Source organism: Struthio camelus, chromosome 6, assembly GCF_040807025.1.
Source record: "Struthio camelus isolate bStrCam1 chromosome 6, bStrCam1.hap1, whole genome shotgun sequence".
In the NCBI taxonomy this organism is placed as follows: domain Eukaryota; kingdom Metazoa; phylum Chordata; class Aves; order Struthioniformes; family Struthionidae; genus Struthio; species Struthio camelus.
In genome coordinates this window covers 44,481,048-44,492,478 of record NC_090947.1, presented here as the reverse complement: position 1 = coordinate 44,492,478, position 11,431 = coordinate 44,481,048, and positions in this window count along the sequence as shown.

Genomic DNA, 11,431 nt, shown 5'->3' with positions numbered 1-11,431 from the left:
CCTGTTCCTTTTACTTTCATTGGTAATTTTTCTGGTTTTGGGAAGAAGGCGGAATGTCTCTTTCTGTTCTGCCATGAACTGCTTTTTGGATAATAGAAGAAAACACAACGATTTTTGCCTTTGGAATTATCCATGTGCCCTGTTTTGTTATTTTATTAATTTTTTTTTTTTTTTTTAGACTCAGTCCTTCATAAAAACTCATAAAAGCATCTTACTGCCGTTGGAGCTCCTTGAGAGTGCGGACCTAGTCCTGTTTGGAGTGATACTCGCTCACCAGAGCAAAGGCCATCTCTTCCTCTGCTTGGAGAGGAATTTGTGTTCAGTTAGGTTTAATCCATGTTCCAAAATCCTACGTGCAGCTATTAATGTTTCTATCCTGAGTTTTCCCTTTGGTGACTATTTCCTGGTGTCTATGTGTGCGAGTTAATCCACTGTAGTTGATTTAGCTCATGAGAATTCAGATTCATGAATTGCAGTTGTTCTTTTACCAATACCAGCTAAAGTTAAGTGTTTTCTGTAGTCTGCTGATGTTTGAGGCAGGCCCAAGCTCGCGCTGGTGAGTCTGTGCAGAGGCAGCTGCTGCCTCTGCTGTTGCCAGCGAGGCCATGGGGGTTCGTGTGCTGTCCTTCTCCCGCAGCAGTTCAGACGCTTATGCTCTCCTGCTCACCTCCAGACCTGAGCGTGAAATGGGAATGAACCCACTCCGTTGTGCAAGAGACAAAGTGGCTACTTAAAACAATAGTTTTTACACAAAGTGCATTGTGCAATAGTCGTGAAGCTTTTCACCTATTGTAGACTTAAAAATTACATTATGAGTGCAAAGTTTTTGAATAAGTGTGATTTTGAAGTTATCCTTTTTTCATATTATATTTAAAAGGTGGAGATGAAGTACGTGGCTGCTAAGTGTGTTCTGATATGCGCATTTGGCATGCAAGGTCTGGGTTTTTAGCTTTTGGCAGCAGCAAAGCAAGTCCCCTTGTGGGTGGTGAATTGAGCTGTTGCTAGCCCTAGTAAATAGTTGCTGGTAAACTGTCCCTTGTTGCTAGCACGTGCTTGCACAGTCCTTCGATAATACTCGGTGGTAAGCTAGCTCTTAACTGAGGTCAGATGGTATACTTACTTCTCACATGGGATTTTTTTTTTCCATAGCAGTAGTCAAGATTTTTAGCAGCCAAAAAGTAAATTTTCCTGTTAATAGAAGAAAGCCTACTAGTTCTTCAGTTGCTTATGTTCTTTCAGAGATGACATTTGAAGATGACTTCTGTAATGACTGAGGAGAAAAAGTTGGCTCTACCTCTAACAGGTGAGTAGTTGACTTCCTTTCAATTGTTTCTTCGATACGCAGCTCTGTCTCCACGCACTGGACACAGAATTTTTGATGGGCAATGAAGAGAGGTCTGAGAACAGACTGCATCTGTAACCTCTGCTCTGGAATAGAAATGTTTCAGTGACTTGTGTGCTTTAATGAAAGCGTACAAAGAAATTCTTCATTTTCCTCAACTTACTTCTTTATACAACATCACTGGAAAAATGAGCCACAGAGTTGTAGAGTTTCACCGCTCTGACTTGGAGCAGTGGTCTTTAAACTGTACAGCATGGCTTAATGAAGGAAAAAGTACATGAAGTCTCCAGTGGCACTACTCGAGTATTAAGAAAAACTACTCTTTTTCACTCTATTTTCACTATGTCATTTAGCATTTGGAGAACTCCCTATCATGTAACGGTGGAGAAGTTTTAAGACAGTGTATCTCTTCATTCAGTTGTGAAACTCTAATAATGTATAATAAAGGTTGTTGCTTGAAAATAAGGAAATAGAAAATGAATGCAGTTTTAGCATTTATTTGATAATTTCTGGTGTCCACGAGACAGCTGGGGTGATGGGCAGCTGCTACCTGTTCCAACAGGCAGCCAACAGTGACAGCCACTATTTTCATGCCGAGTAGCTAAGCCCAGCAAAGGAGCGGGAGGTGTCGATACGCTCCTGGGCAGCGTGCGCGTGGTGCAGGTGGAACTGGCAGCAGCAGGTCCGGCCCGTGGGATGAGACGTGGCCTTGCAGCTTGCCACTGTTCAGGCAGAGCAGCAAGGGGGAGTGAGATGGAGAAAACTAGGCAGCGGGTGGCCGTGGATGATGGTGGGAGCAAGATGGGGAAGGCACTTCAGTGGATTTCAGGCTCCAGTCGATTTGAGATTTAAAATTAAACTCCCCCCCCCCCCCCCCCGGCTGCTCTATGAAAGCAAGAGGTCCCTCTTGATTTTGGACGATGTGCTATTTATGGGACTGATTAAAAAGCTGAGGTTTTTCTTCTCCCTTCATACTACTGGCCCTCAGGGAAAGACAGCTCAACTTTGGGGGCTGAATGATTTATGGAGTTTTTTACTGCCCTTTCAGAAGCAGTTTCTGCTACCTTGAAAATGTAATACAGAACAAGTGATGTGGTAGAGATTTATAGAGGCAAAACTAATTGTTTTTCTATTTTTTCAGTGATGGGCACAGATTTACTAAGGCAGCTGAGGAGACTCTGGTTCTCTTCCTGCAGTAGCACCATCTAGTGAGGTCTATGTATTCCCATTCACATGGCAGAGTTGGACCCATCTGCACCCCACAAACAAAGCATGGCTGGATCCGCTCCAGAGCGATTACAATCATCTCAGTTTTTCTGTTAGTCAAACCTTAAACTGAAACCGGAGTTATTGCACGCCTTCGGGTTCTGAAAGCGTCTAGGAAGCAAGCGTTTGTATCCTGTTCAGCACTCACAGTGTCTAAACCCTCATGGAGGATTTCTACCATTGCGGGCATGCTGCCTTGGGCAGCTTCCTTCTGGGGAGGCCAGGTGGGGGCAGAATCTTCCTTTTTATTAGCAAGTGTTTCAAATGTAAGATTTGAACTTTTTTTCTAAAGGAATTGCACCATATCTGAAATGATCAAACACTTTAAGCCTGTACTGCCACCAGGAGAAGTCGCCTTCCCTCCTCCCTCCCTCTGTGCTGCTCCGTCCCTGCAGCACTGCGGATGCTTGCATGATGGCACAGCAGCCTGGACTGGGCACCTGATCTGTGATGAGACAACTTCTATTTGTAACTTTTTCAAAAATTTTTTGCTTGCTCAGCTTCTCAATATGGTTCATACAGTGTCGGCTCGAGCAGCTTTTCTGGTACTGAAGTGAAGTGAGAAGTCGGACAGCAAGGGGCAGAAACGGGAGGATGAGCAGAAAGAGGGTGATATGGAGATGTGTGGAGGGTCACCTGTTTTCTTTCTGGCCTTAGTGCTGGCTCAGCACCTGGAGCCTTCCTTTAGAAAAGTGGATCCCAGCTTTCATATGCAGTGTAATTTCACAAAAATTTAGCTGATGCCTGCGCCCAGAGAACGGTTTGCTCCTAAGCTGAGACACAGACCAGGCAGCCCCGCTCTGGCGTAATGTTACGCGCAGAGTCTTGTTTTGGACAAACGGGAAAAACTGCATGCAGAGCCAGGAATTTGTTAGTCTAATGTCTTAATAGTCTAATCAAAGTACAACAGGTGTTAGTCCAGTTACGCTGATACTACGAATAACTTTAATGGGTCTATGTAATCAATGCAAAAGGACCTAATTAATAATACAGTTAAAATTGTTATGCATAAGCTTTGTAATTTCTGTGCCTCTTCCCTGGTGTAACGCTCCCCTGGGGCCAGCGGTCGATAGGGCTCGTGCTCCTCGGGAGGACGGGGCGGCGCGAGGGTGAGCCTCTGGCATCCAGGATCCTTTGCCGGGAGGTGGATGGTGCTCCTGGCAGAGGTTGCTTTCCCCAGTCTGCAGCAGGTAACATTAACAGTTGAAACCCGCAGAAGCTACCCCTAGTGTAAGGAGGTTCCTGGTTAAAGGACGTGGGCTGAAACTGTTGATGTGTTCGATTGTCACAGACTGCGACGGAGACGAGATCTGAATATTGGTGTTAATGCACCCACCAGTCGCTAGGAACTCAAAGCTTGCAGGTCCATAGCATGTTAAGAGGGGAAGAACATCCTGTGCAAGTCTGAGATTTCAAAGTTGTGCGGTTAGTCAGAAGGTGTGACGTAGGCTTACCTTCGCCTAGCAAAATAACCGCATCTGTTCTGGTTTCTTCTCATGATTCCTAGCCAAAAGAAACTATTAATCTATTGACATGACTTTGGTAGAACTAAGGGTAGAGTCTCGGGACAAAGCCCTCAGTCTTGGATGAGGTTTGATAGTGACAGTTTTAGGGTGGGTGTGAGGGATGGAAGACTCCCATGAAGCCATGGAAATGAGGCAGAAATACTTATCGCTGCCGAATCTCCGATGCCGTGTGGAGCCACAGCGTTCTGCCCCATTGTGGTGGGGAAGCGACCTGGACTCTTTGGGGCCGCACAGCGTGCCCCAGAGGGAGAGGCGGTCCAGCAGCGCCCTCCTAGGCGCTGAGTTCGGAGTAGGATCCTCCGACACGCGGCCCCCGTCCTGCAGCGCGGATAGGGCGGCCGGCGCGCCGAGGCTTGGGCGAGTGCGCGCATGCCCGGCCTGACGAGCTGTCGCTCTGCTCCCCTCGCGGCTGAGCCAGTCGGGACAGATTCCTTCTTACGCAGAAGAGAAGGGAAAAAATAGGATCCAATCACAAGAGATGCAGTTTTGAGTCATGCCATCTGTGTGGGTAGCGTGTGTCTCATAAACTGCTTAATTTCCCAAACGGTGACATACATAAACTTACATTTTTTTGCGCTTAACTGTTACTTAGCCTTGCTTAGGCAAATGCCCTTGGTTTCTGTAGGAACTAGGCACTTCAAAGGGAAAAGCCCAAAGCGGCTCAAATGACAATGGTGTGTTGTGAGCAATGTCATCACGTTTTGCCAAACGCAGCCGTACTGTCAGCAAGTCTGTAACATCTGCTACCCCCGGGTGGATGCCGGGTGATGCTGGGAGGAAAAAATCTCCTGAGGATTGGGAGGGCCGCACGGCTTTGATAGACTACAAACACTCACATCACCCCGGAGGGTACATTCGCGCTCTGGTTGCATGTGCTGGAAGTAGAGCGTGGTTCCCGTTGCAGAGCCGTGACAGCTTAACTCCTGCCACAAAAATATTGCCATTTTAAAAAGCCGGAGGGGGAAGTGCTGGATAGGAGGCAGTAGGCAGAGGCGCGTGCCCCGCCAGGAGCTGTGTCCGCGTTGCGCGGCTGCACAAGCCGTGCTGAGGCGGTGGGAGCCCTCTGCGCTCACTCTGCTGCGCCCCCCAGGACTGAGACAGGCATAACACCCTCCTTTTGCTCCCCTGCTCCCTAAGCTGAAAGCATAGAGAAAGAAAAAAGGTGAAAAGCAGAGTGGGACAGAAGGGCAGGGGATCTGGGGCACTTCTTGCAGAGCGTCCATAAGGACGCTAAATGCGTTGAATGCGTTGAGAGCGAGGTGCAGCTGTCTCCGCAGGTAAAAACCTCCTTTTGCCACTGTCTGCCATATGGCTGTGATCCCTCCTTGCGAAGCGTGAGCATGGCCTTTATCACGAGGGTTAAGACCTTAACAGCTTTGCAGTAGCAGCTCCCTTGTACCACTGTGCTGTTCAAAGGGTTTAGGTTTTGGCAAACTCCGCTTAGTCTGTTGCAAATCACAATCAAGTAGAAGGTAAAAAGCTAATGGAAGGAACGTCATTTCTGATTTTATTGCATGCTGCTAGGTGCTTTTTTATGTGATGCGCACATGCGAGCTAACAGTTCAGGAGCTGACGTCAAAGGTTAAATATGAAATGAGCTCACGCGGTAAAGCTGTGTGCTGTGTAACGGCGACCGCGGCAGCTGCTGGCTCGGTGTTGGCGGTACCAGGAAAGCCCGCTGTGATAGGCAGCTGCTGTGTGTTCTGCAGGATGCTCACCTCAAATTTTCCCGTTAGGCAATGCAGTGCAAAAACAAAGAAGAAGCAAGGATCTAAGAGTCTTTTAAAATTCTAACCCCCCCCCCCAAAAAAAATTGCCTTGATGTGCTGAGTACTTGCATTAGAAAAGTCTGATCAACTTACAAGTCATGCAATAATTCCATAAATCTAGATCTTTGCTGCAGTGACTGGTCTTAGGCTGGATCCTATTCTTTGAGTCAAATTAATGGATAAGCTAGGCCCCTGTTTCATTCCAGTATTTAACCGCTCTCATGGTCAAAATCATTTTCCTGATGCCTAGTTAGACTTTTTTCCTTGTTGCAACTTGTTTCTATAATGGGAATACTTTCAAGACCATAAAGCCACTGCTACTGGTCTTCCATTAGTTAGAAAATTATGCTTTCAGAGCTGTTGTCTTAAGGAACTGGTTGCACTATTCAATATTTTTAATATCTGGAATAAAGACTCTAAAGTATACTGACTTTCAAATTTACTCATCCCGACGTTAAACAGAACTAGTCTTGCAGTGACTTGTTTAATTAAAGGTATTCATGTATAAAAACAATTTACTCTATCTTTAAGTTAATGAAAGTCAAAGTAGAACTAAAGCACAGTTAACTTTCCAAAAATCCTATCTTCATGGTAAATTGGGTATAATTCTGAAGTGGGTTTCAAAGTATATGACTGAAGTGGACCCTCTGACCCGGTCCCACCGCTTCCACCAGTCCCCTCCAGCTCTGGCTGCCTCCTGGCCGTCGCTGCTCGCGTGCGTGGGAGGGTTCGGAGAGACCGTGCTCAGCTTTGGCTCCTTCCCTCGCAGGCCAGGCCACCCATTTCTCTTGTGCCCATGGCTCCAAGCTCCAGATTGTATGCTTTTCTTTTTTATGATGCTTCAGAACATTTCTCTTTGGTATGCTTAGCCAGGATTTTTTTGAAATGCTACGAACTCCCACCATCCTCAGGGTCCTTGGGCAGCGAGCTGCTCAGGTCGGGGACATGTCCCGTGTGGGTTTGTTCTGCAGTGGGTTCCTGCCGGTTTCATTTCGTTCCACCTCTTCTCTCCCTAGCCCTTATAGCTCTGTATTAAAAAAACGCAGCCCTGTCTGGTCGCTCATGTGCTGACCATGTTTTTATGGACTATCATATTCCCTCTTAAGCACAAGTTGAACATGCTGCTAAAAGCTCAGTCACCTCTCAGTCCAAAAAATTGCTAATTTAATGTTCTGTTTGGAGGACCAGTAACTCCTTCCTCAGGTTAGTCTCTGTGTCTTAGGGCAAACCTCTGATAAAAGCAGTCGCATAGCTCTGCCCTGGCGATATTGCTAGTCACCTGCTCCTGCTGAGCCCCTGCAGCTGCTCCTGCCTCCCAGTTATCACCTGGAAACTCTTTTGTCTCTTGCAGTTTACTTAAGCCTTAGGTCGTGAGTTTACCCAGCCAGCAACGCTGGCAGCAGCCACCTCGACCGATGCTCCGGCTTGGGCCTAAGCTTTGGTGCTTACATGATTTAAGGTGCAGGTCCCATATGTGGTGTTTGTTACTGCAGCCAGTTTAAGAAAACTCTGCTGCCAAGCTGTTGCTTTTCCTCTGTGTGGCAGTTTGTTTCCTCTCTTGCTCTCTTCTGTGTGGATCCGACTGCTTGTGAATAACCCTCAACTTTTTTTACCCTTGAACCATTTTGGTGACCAGGTGTCACACGTGAACCTGCCGGCAGCTGCGCTGGCACACGGAGGAAACAATGAGCGGTGATGCAGCGTCCGGACTAAGTCGCCAGGGACAGAAACATCTCAGAGCAGCGCCGCAGCGGAGAGGTAAAGACCAGAGCTCTAAAATAAGTTGTCAATGTGGGAGATAGGCATTTAGGTCCCAGTTCCCTAAAGATAAGTAGCTGCTTAACTCCAATGGATTTCACTGGCAATGGGATACCCAGAGGCCTTTTAAAACTAGCATTAATGACGTAGGCCCCACTGAAAGATGCATGGTCACTTTTAGGAGTGGGGTGTAGACACTTAAGGCACTTAGTTTGTGAAAACTGTATGCTTTAATCTATCTCTTTTCTGTCCTTCTAAAACAAGCCCTTCTTTGAAATCAACACGTTTTCCTGTATTTTTAAATGGTGAAGGAAATGGCCTGTTTTTATAATTATCAAAGAGCCATTTATTTAAATAGACAGCTCCATTGTAGGAATGGCTCCATTCAAAACTGAAAGTAAGGTACCTCATTTTCAGTGCCAAAGCTAAGAAATGCAACAAAGTAAACAAAAAATATATTTGGGTGTTCTATTTTTGCTGCTCACAGACCTGCTGAGCACAAACACTACTGCAGGAGTTAGGTTGGTTTTGAATTGTTACTGCATGTTTCAGCAAGATACTATAAGAAATACACAATACTGTGTATTTCTAACACTCCTCAATCTCACGTGGGCCTCAGCCCCTGCCTTCTCTGGCTGCGGTCCTGGTGAAGACCTGCCGCCAGGCTGAGGCAGGGTGGGAAGCGCTGCGGAGGAGGAGGGCTGCACCCCGCTGGGCACAGGATGAGCGCCCGGCCCAAGCGGCCGCCCGGAGCGGGGCCCGTGGCACAGTTTGCCTCTGGACGCCCTTCCCCAATCCCTCGGCGATCAAAAGCCAGTTTTCAAATTCGCCCTAGGCACACTAAAGTGAAGTTAGCAAATTTGCTGAATTTGCTCTCAGCTTTGATTTTCAGATTATGGAGTACCTCCACTGAAATGATTAAGTTAGTTTAATAGCATTTATTGTCATATGGTTACTTGATTTTTTTCAGTGACTTGATGTTTAGGATTTTATTCACTTTGTAATCTGAGGAAAGATGAGTGCTTTAACGTGCACTAGTTAAAACCAAAGATAATGCACTGTAATGAGACGTGTTTGTGCTTGATGTAACCTCATGCCTGTGTTAGATCATTACACAATTTTCAGATTGTGAAGTGAATGACTACATTAAATCATATGATCTTTCAATAAATGCTCAGCTCTAATAATTATAAATTAAAAATCTGCTAAAGTATAGCAAGAGCTATCATGCGAGATCTTCAGTCATCTGTTTTTAATGAAAACAGGTGTTTCCTATGTAGTGTTGGTACCAACTTTCTGTACCCTGCAACAAGGAGCAGCCATGCATTTCGCCGCTGTTGTTTACCAGGCAGCGGGCAGCCAGACACGGTGGCGTTGACTTGCCAAAGGCCGCAGCGCTCAGGATATCTTTTCCATAGGCAGGGTAATTCTGCAGCTGTTTCTGTCCATCCACTATCATAATGTTGCTTTAAAAAAAGATCCATGAAGTAATCAGTAGGTTAGCCTCCCATGTAATGTTTTTCAAGGAAATGAGCTGCAAGGTTGCCAGACTCATTGAAATGAGAACTATTTAACAAAGAGTTTTCCTCCCGCTTCCTCCTTTATTATAGAGGAAAAATTTATCAACAAATCAGAGTCATTTTTGACAGATAAGTGAGACAACACAAAAAGATCGGTATAGCTGGCTTTGAACAAGTGAGGCTGGGATACACATCTCTGTGAGTGTGTGCAGGGGGAGACACGGGGCAGGGAGGGTGCAGCTAAAGCCCCATGGGCATGGAGGCGAGTACCAGTACGGTGACTTACCCAAACAGAAAAATCAAGCGAAGGGCTTGTAGTTTTGCTCCTGATGACATGATCCGCAATGTCGAAAATGCTGTGCAACATACGGGTGAAGAAAATAAATCATCTCCAAGGGACTGAATTTTAGTTTTTACAATTTGTACTTATTTTTTAGTTGTGTCTTTTTTGTTACATCCTTTAGTGTGAGTTATTTAGGTAAAATCTCCATCTATGTCATGGTGGAGGTGTCAGTGAGGGGACTTAAGTTTGCAGAAGTTAATGTTAGGTTATGAACTACTGCACATTATATCACTGAGGATATTGCTCTTAGTACTGAATGACATAATGCCAGAAGAGTTATAGTATTTGTGATATAGTTTATTATTGCAATGAAATGTGGATTTCTTGATTTTTAGCAATGAAGTGATTATCTTATTGTCTAGTGTCATTATGGCAACAAGCAGCAAGAGGAACTGAAGTTTGTTTATGGCCGGCTAGTGCTGTTAGTTACAGCCCAGAGAAGAATTGCTCCTGACGGGTGCTGTGTTAATGACCTTTCATGGAGCATTCTGCTACTGGGAACTGCTTCTAAAAAATACTACTGTCCACAGCTGGCTAGTAGGCTTAATATTTTATTGACTACTGCAGACTGTATTTCGGAATATGAGATATCATTTCAACAGTGTAAGTCAGGAATACCAAACATGTAGCAATCTTTCTCCTTCATTTTACAGTTGGAGGTGTTAGTATCCTTTTATATAAATATGTTCCATTTAAAAGAGCAGGGTTAAAGAGAGAAACTTCTCAGAAAGGTGCTCAAAGATTCCACTTACAGTTAACAAACATCTGTAACACTGAAGTTTAGACACATACCACTAAATCATTACAATGTAGGTTTATCATGTTGAAAGGATGTGGTTAATAAGGCTGTTATCTAGTTGGCATCCTTGGGATCAAGGAGACTAGAGATAAGTGAATCGTATATTGATGGGAAGACTCACCAGACTACTCCAGTTTATTCGGGTATTTCTTGGGTATACTGCTTTGATCTAAATCTTGACCTTTTATGGCAGCTTTTGTGATCTTGCCCTTGGACAATTCTTCTAGAAGCCCATGCCTGCTTCTAAATTGCATGTTTGCCTTTTTCAGTTACTATGGGAACTAGCTCACAATATAGGAGAGACAGAGGAGTTAAGAAGGCAAATGACCAAGTAGCAGTGTATGACCTACTAAGAAACCTTATTAATGAACCCTGTGTGACTTTGAAAATTCCTTGGAATGGCTAGATATCATCAGGAAGACTGATAGTAGCGCTTTTCTTAAAAAAAAAAAAAAAAAAAAAAAAAAAAAAATTAAAAGGACTGTTCTCTAAATCATACCTCCCTATTCATGATTTGTTCACTTTTTGGAAGAAAACATGTTCTTAGTGAGAAAAGATTGGAGCCTAAGAACTAAAGAACTGATTCATTCCCCCCTTTCTCACATAGGGTATGAATATCTTTCACTAATATCAGTGCAATTGTTATTGAATTTAAAAAGGCAGCAAGGAAGACTTCAGAATCATGAAGGATTGATCATAATTTTTTGCAGAAGGCAAAAAATGTGTTCAGCTCTGCCTCTTCCTCCCAAGTGACTAATGACAAGGAATGTCTTTTTTGCATAGCTGGGTTTATCCATGCATTTAGCTGTTACTGCTGGGGTGATGTGGAAAGTTGGCAAAGCTATCCAAAGCCACATGAAACTTTCCCACTGCCAAGCTTTGTGACAAACAGTAGACTTAATGTGAAGCTTTAGTAAGTGAACTGAATGTGGACTGGGATATATAGAAGAATCTGGATTGTCTTGTACTTTCTCAAGAAATTGTTTCAACCGCAACAATTGCACGTTTAAATTCACTGCAAGGCTCTGCTGAGTTCAGTAAGAAGCTGGGGGGAGAATACGTGTATATTGAAAACTAACAAGTTTGAAAAGTCCAGGCAAAAGTAAGT